The 7,907-nt window shown below is 36.1% G+C and overlaps 1 pseudogene; it reads right to left on the bottom strand.

Moving 5' to 3' along the window:
- Positions 1-5,458: 5,458 nt before the first annotated feature.
- LOC123388280 lies at positions 5,459-5,614 on the bottom strand (annotated as a pseudogene).
- Positions 5,615-7,907: the final 2,293 nt, after the last annotated feature.

Genomic DNA, 7,907 nt, shown 5'->3' with positions numbered 1-7,907 from the left:
TTGTAGTATCTTCTCCTGTTTTGTGGCTTATTGTTTTACTCTTTGAATGATGTCATTTGATGAATGGGGGTTTTGAAATTATAATGTGGTTATATTTATTATCTTTTCTTTTCCAGTTAATAGTTTTGGTGTCTTATTTAGGACATCATTCCTTATTCTAAAGTCATATAGATAATCTTCTATATTATCTTTTTTTTTTTTTTTTTTTTTTTTTTTTTAAAGATTTTATTTATTTATTTGACAGAGAGAAATCACAAGTAGATGGAGAGGCAGGCAGAGAGAGAGAGAGAGGGAAGCAGGCTCCCTGCTGAGAGCCTGATGCGGGACTCGATCCCAGGACTCTGAGATCATGACCTGAGCCGAAAGCAGCGGCTTAACCCACTGAGCCACCCAGGCGCCCATCTTCTATATTATCTTTTGAGTTTTGAAAGAGGTGTACTTTCATGTGTAAATCTTAATCTCTCTGGAATTGAAGTAGGAGTACAATAGACTTGTTTTCCATATGGGCAATTAATTATATCAGCACCATTCATTAAACAGTTCCTCATTTTCTCACAGCTTTGCAATGCAACCTCTGTCATATAACAAATTTACATATATAGGCAGGTTTCCAAGCTCTCTGTTGGATATTTGTCTATCCCTATGCCAATATCATACTGTACTGTTACTGTAAATTCCTAATGTCTTGATAATTTGTAGGGCGAGGCTCTTCCACTTTTTCTTCTTCTTTAGAACTCCATATGCATTTTAGTATTAATTTATTGATCTCCTTATAAGATCCAGCCATGCCTGTGATTTTAAAATTATTAAATCTTTGGCTCAATGTGGGCAGGTTTGACCTCTTTATATTGAGTAGTCTTAACCATTAAGATTAGATGACTCTCTTTTACTTAGGTCTCTTTACTGTTGTTCTATAGAGTTTTATAATTTTCTCCATATAGGTCTTTGCCTTCTGTACATTTTTTAAGACTTGTTTGTAGGTACCTTACATATTTTGTTGCTATTGTAAATTTTTTGAATTGCATTTTTGTACTGTTTGTTTTTGTGGCACAGACATGAAATTGAATATTTATTTGTATTTTCTCTAGCTCCCTTTAAACTTTTATTAATTTTAATAATTTATAAGCAAATTATCTTGTGTTTTCTATGTAAAAAGTCATACATTTGTGAGTAATGACCATTTATTTTTTCCTTTTCAATCTTTGTGACATTTTTCTTATTCCTTACTGTGTACCGGGATCTGCAGTAAAACTTTAAATAGCAGTGGTTATAGATTGTTACTGATTTTAATTTAAATACTTGGAGGGCCTTCTTTTATAAATGTGGTTTCATAAGACACCATCTCTCTTTGGAAATTGCTCAAAATTAACAGTAATTTTTTTAAATGGAAAAAAAAAAGACCCACATTCTCTATCTTCATTAAAATTAGGGGACACATATAATTCATAAACATGAAAATACACATAAAATCTTCTCAAAATTACTAAGCAAAGAGGACCAAAGACATTCTAGAAGGCAAGAAATAGATATCTAAATGATGCATAGCTGCAGTATCTGAAAAATAAAGTCAAAACAAAGGAACAGAAATTAAGTTCAAGGTATTATTCAAAAAAGCTTTCTTGAGATTTAAAGAACAAAATGAAACAACACTGGAATCTGTACATTGCAAAGGCACATTTCATGGGGAAAAAAACCCTGACCAGAAAACTCAGTATTAGGACATGGCTAAGTAAATTACTTGGACTCTAAAGATAAGGAAGGAATCTTTTGGGTAGTGGTATAAAAAGAACAAGAGACTTGTAAGGGGGAAAAGAATCTAGCCATCCATAGATTTCTCCACAGCAACAGAGGGGAAGAGCTACAAAATACTCAGGGGAAGAAATCGTGAGCCAAGGATTTTTTTAATTCAACCAAGATGTTCTTCAAGTATAAAGACCTCAGATAAACAAGTTTGAATATGTAAAAAACCAAGGAATATTTTCCCATGAGCCTTTCTTGAGAACAACCACTGGAAAATTAATTTAAACCAAAAGATGAGCTGGGGAAATTGTGGCAAAAGAATTCATGACATTATTTTGTTGAGTATAGAACATATGTAACTATAAAACCAGGACTCAAACAAATGTGGGGCTTATGGTGACAGAACAGAATGTGAAAGTTATATGCCTATATATGTAGAAATGAGACAGCTAACTAAAATTGGAAAGGAGGAGGAAACAACACGAAAGATAAGATCACTGATTACAAAGGTGCTCTGTTAGGGGCGCCTGGGTGGCTCAGTGGGTTAAAGCCTCTGCCTTTTGCTCAGGTCGATCCCATCGAGCCCCACATGGAGCCTGCTTCCTCCTCTCTCTCTGCCTGCCTCTCTGCCTACCTGTGATGGAGCCCCTCATGGAGCCTGCTTCCTCCTCTCTCTCTGCCTGCCTCTCTGCCTACCTGTGATCTCTGCCTGTTAAATAAATAAAATCTTTAAAACAAAACAAAACAAAACAAAAAAAACAAAGGTGCTCTGTTAGATAGGAGTTAAATCCTTCAGAGCTGAAAAACCAGTAATGTAATTATAGACGTATTTAAAAATATAAACATAAATATTGTTACAGTTAATATTATCAACTTAAATTAGGAAGTAGAGAAGAAGAAATAAAATGGAACACTATTTTATCATTATTCAGAGTAGGGATAATTATGTCAAAAGACATAGATAAGTAATGACATGATATAAAGTCATAATTATGAAACAATGATTAAAACGAAAGGGCAAACCTCCTTCACTACCAGAAGAACTACACATAAAAAATAAGAAAGGAGACCAGGATATTAAGTGTCTTTAAAAGTCTATAAAAGATCAACAACATTAAATTATATAATAGAAATAAGATCAGAACTATCAATAAATATAAATGAACATAACACATAGTTTCAGAAAAATTTTTCAAGAAAGCAGAATACTTTATACAAATATATATAAACACACACTCTCTATACATTAAAGATTCTGGTCACCAATTCCAACATGTGTGTTTGTATAGGGGTGTGTGTGTGTGGACTTTCCCCACACGAACAAGAAATTTTCCAATGCCAGCTGAGTGTCATACAATTTAACTCAATTTCAACACTATCTACTCAAAGATAGCATTAGATCCCAAAGGTTAAGGGGTCATCCTACAAGGCTGCCCCATCCACACCTGCCAGATGCCAATTGCAAGTCCAGGTTGCCACCTGTGTTTCTGACCAATTAGCTACAGATTGAAGGTTTTAAAGACCCCCTCCTTGAGTTTGATTACTTTGCTGGAGCAACTCACAAAACAAAGAGAAACATTTTGCTTACTAGATCACTGGTTTATTATAAAAGGATATAATCCAGGAATAGGCAGATGAAAGAGTTGCAAAGGCAAGATATGGAAAAAGGATTCAGAGTTTCTATGCCCTCTCCAGGTGTGCCACTCTTCCCAGATCTCCATGTGTTTACCAACCTGGAAGCTCTCTGAATGCTCTCCTTCTGGTTTTTTTACTGAGGCTTCATTATATAGGCATTACATAGGCATGATTAAGTCATTGGCCATTGGTGAATGAACTCAATCTCCAGCCCCTCTCTCCTCCCCAGAGATGGGGGGGGACGGTGGTACTGAAAGTTCCAACCCTCTGATCACATGAATGATTCTCCTGGCAACCAGCTCCCCATCCTTAAGTTACCTAAGGGCTTTCTAAGTCACCTCATTAACAAAACAAAAGACACCTTTATTGCTCTTATCACAGGAAATTCTAGGCGTTTTAAGAGCTTTGAGTCGGAAACCGTGGACAAAGACCAAATATATATTTCTTATAAATCACAGTATCATAGTATACATGATAAATAACTAAAAGAAGTAATTTAGAAGGACTGAAAATAAAAGGAAAGCAAATTATACAAGACAAAAGCAAAGCTGGAGTCATAAGATATTAGTCAAGGCAGAATTCTGGCCAAAAAGCATTAACTGTGACAAAGAACACTCTGTAATGTTAAAAAGAGTCATTCACAATAAAAATATAATAGTGTTGAATATCTATGAGCCAAATGTCTCAACTTCATAAAACAAAAACTATAAGATAGAGAAATAAACATGTAATAGATGGCTAAACTTACCTCTTAGCCCATGCTAGTGGTTAAAAAAGAAAAAGATACAAATGAATGAAATAATAATTTTATAAGAAAGTATAATTTACAAAAAGTAACCAGTAAAGAGATATAAAAAATTAGATTAATTTTCATGGAGGAAATAGTGAACATTGTCAGTTTATTACCTTGTGTAGCTTTTCTTTCTACCATACCTTTGAAGAATAGATTATGAATGCTATTTCAACAGCTCCAAAGAATACAATATATGTGCAATTGCATTTTAAAAGTTAGTCAGAGGTTCACCTGGGTGGCTCAGTTGTTTAAGCTCCAGATTCAGGTCACGTTCTCAGGATCCTGGGATCTAGCCCCACGTCAGGCTCTGAGCTCAGCACAGTCTGTCTGTCATTCTCCCTGCCCCTTTGCTTTCCCCAGCCTCGCTCCTGCATGCACACATGCTCTCCCTCAAATAAATAAATAAAATCTTTAAAGAAATTAAAAAATAAAAGTTATTTAGATATCATTTAGTTCACTAACATATCGGTGGGATGTCAAGATGATCAAGGTCTTTGAAGACTAGCTTACAAAGAGCAAGAGAGTCGATATAACCCCAAAATGAAGGTATGTTGCTGACCCTTCCTGGTAAAAGAAAATTGCTTTGGTTCTTTATATTCCAATTCTTTATAATTGGTATAGAGGAAATAACACAGTTAATTTCTGAATTGATTTGCTTCACATCTAGACCATATCTGAAGATCCTACATATAGATCATGAGATGCACTTAGAACCAGCACATAATCAAATCTATCATAATCTATAGTTATTCTTCAACATCCACCTGTCCCTTGTACATATGTGAATACTGGGAGTTGGTAGATATCATCACTATAATATTTCTTTTTTTTTTAAGATTTTATTTATTTATTTATTTATTTGTCAGAGAGAGAGCGCACGAGCACTGGCAGATGGAGGCAGAGGGAGAAGCGGGCTCCCTGCCGAGCAAGGACTCCGATGTGAGACTCGATCCCAGGATGCTGGGATCGTGACCCGAGCTGAAGGCAGCTGCTTAACCAACTGAGCCACCCAGGCGTCCCTCACTGTAATATTTTTCAAGGTTTTTTATTTTGTTCGTTTTGTTTGTTTGTTTTTTGTTTTTTTAGCACTAAAAGTTCTCAAATTTAATACCAAACCAACCTATTGGTGCAAAGGCATAGTAGCAGAAAAATCATTTCCCTAATAAAACATGTCTGTTGGCCAGGCAGGAAGGATATTTACAGAGTGATAGGATAGAACACATGATCTTCACACAGTTTAATTAAATACGTGATGCCCGTTAGGTATGTCATTTCATGACATGTGATGCCTTATAGGCCCTGCTTCGTTCTTCTCCAGTGCCTCCTCTTGGAGTTGTACCTGATTTTACTACCAGTTTTCATCCAAATCCACTGGGGAATGGGATGATTCTGCTTTTGTTTCTTGGCCGGGAATCACTTGATTCTGAAAGTCTTGTGAGAAGACATGGCCAGAAACAGTCAGCCACACACAGCAGGACGGAGGAAAAAAATGTTTTTAAGGTTTCAATGATAACAATAATTTTGTCAATTTCCATGAAAATAAGGTATTGCTTTTTTTTTTTAATATTCTGGGGTGTCTCGCTCCAGGGATCAGGGAGTCAATGTGAAAATCCTACTGATCTATTTCAGTTATATATTCTAGAGCTGAAGAAATAACCATGAGTATCTGAACTTATTATAAGGCAAATCTAGGTCCAAATTCTGTATATTATCTAGCTTCATAAATTCCTACTTTGACAAATGGTACCACAGTGGCATTTTGGATTCCTAGAGTTGTTTTTAGATATATAGATTAGTTCATAAATCTACTTATTTCATTCCTAAGAACACCATAGTTCTTTAACTACCACCAAATATTTCTATCCAAACAGGGATTTCTGTCTGATTGTTATTGTTTCCTTCTGCCCATTTCATTAAAGCAAACTCATCTTTTCTCTGTTATTTGGCCTCTGTCTCTTTAGTTCTTGTTTCCCATTGAAATCAGGAAACTTGGGTCAGTGGGGTATCTCTCAACATTATCATCTTTAGTCTTCAGAGGACAGACAAACAGAGCTTTTACATGATTAGGTTCTCTCCAAAATAAAGCATTTTTTTAATGCTTAAGAAAATGAATGTCTTTTGGGACCCCTTGAGAAATAGGGAGGAAATGTGATGGATCATATATAGTAAATCCATGCTAACATTTCCATCTGTCTAGGTTTATGGATTCTTTTCTCTATGCTAGGGAAGTTTTTTCATCTAAATATTGAATACAGGTTACCCACTGAGTCCTGGTTTAGTAAACTAACAAAGCCAACTATCAGAACATTTCTAGTTGTTCAAGTTAACCTATTAATTTCAGTATCTCAGATAAGTGTATCCAGAGTAAAAAATCTGGTTCCATGCATTATTATATTCTATTCTCCTTGGCTTACCACCCTTGGAATTTATTTCCTCCATATTCTTCAGGTATCTGCTGATAAGAATTAGAGAAATGTTGTAACTATTTTGGTGTTTCTTTTTTCCTGGGTTAGGTTTTGTATTTGCTCCCATTGGGGTATATGCAAAAAGATTCCAGTTAGGGATATAGAGATAATGATGGGTGTTCTCCTTATCTTAAGGAGAACAGTTACCCTCTTACAAGGCAACTGCCTGGGTAAATTTGTTACCCTATCTTCAGCAAGAGATTAGTGGTTTTAATAATAATAATAATGATAATAATAATAAATAATCCAATATCTGCCTGGCACTGAAAAAAATAAGTGATTTTTTTCAGGGATACTTTTTGATGATGTCTTGTTCTAGGAGTTTAAAGCCCTGTGATTATGATTTTATTTCTGTAAACTCTCCAAAAGCAGACACTTCACCCCATAGTATGTAAAATCATTTCTACCATAAGAACTCAATGTAACACCCAACTGTTCTCCCAAATTATTGCCTTCTATAGGCAATTGATCTCAAATAATCTCAGTCGTTAATTTAAGAAATCATGAATCCAAAGCATGCCATAGATTATTAGAATCCTGTTTTCCTGTGGGATTTATGACATCTCTGCATTTAAAGTCACATAGCTCAGGAACTCACTCTAAGAGTTTAATCTTGGTGAATCTGTTTTGTGGGCTGACTGTTGCTAACAAGGATTGAATAATTTAGGGTCTAGTCAGTAAAGTGCTTTGTTTTTCAAACAGAGGTGACTTAGGTGACTGGTTACAAATGTGTTGAGGAGTTAAGAGAACAAAAAACGGAAGCTGATGTAATCCAGAGATGAATGCAGAATGAAGCATATGTCCTTAAGTCTGGGAAACAAAGGAGAAGAGGGGGTGTGTTCTTAGAGGTCAGGGACACTTCTCTACCTTATGACTTGGTGTACGAAACAGGCCTGGCACCCAAGGAAGTGCTTGAACCTAGTCAGTGCTTGAACCATGGAGCAATTGTTGAGAAGCCAGGACCAGTGATGCTAAGGGTGTTCTGGGCAGTCAGGTTTTAGGACTGCTGAGAGGATGTGAACACTGGAACCAGGACCGAGGAAGAGACTCTACTCTGTGGGTCCCAGAAGTGCCGAAAGGTGCTCTTGAAAGGAAGTCTTGAAAGAAAAAAAAGATTTATTTCCCCTCTTTTTCATCTTCCAATATCCACCAGTACCTCAGAGTGGCAGAATCTAACAAGAAGCCAGCCAGAGAGAGGTTGTCATGTGCCAACGGAGTCAAACACAGAAGGGTGGCGAAGGAGGTAAGGACTGCTCATGCAAACGACTGTCTCA

This window comes from Mustela putorius, unplaced genomic scaffold (assembly GCF_011764305.1).
Source record: "Mustela putorius furo isolate JIRA1106 unplaced genomic scaffold, ASM1176430v1.1 tig00003898_pilon_pilon_pilon, whole genome shotgun sequence".
NCBI lineage: Eukaryota > Metazoa > Chordata > Mammalia > Carnivora > Mustelidae > Mustela > Mustela putorius.
This window is presented reverse-complemented; position numbering and strand designations above follow the sequence as displayed.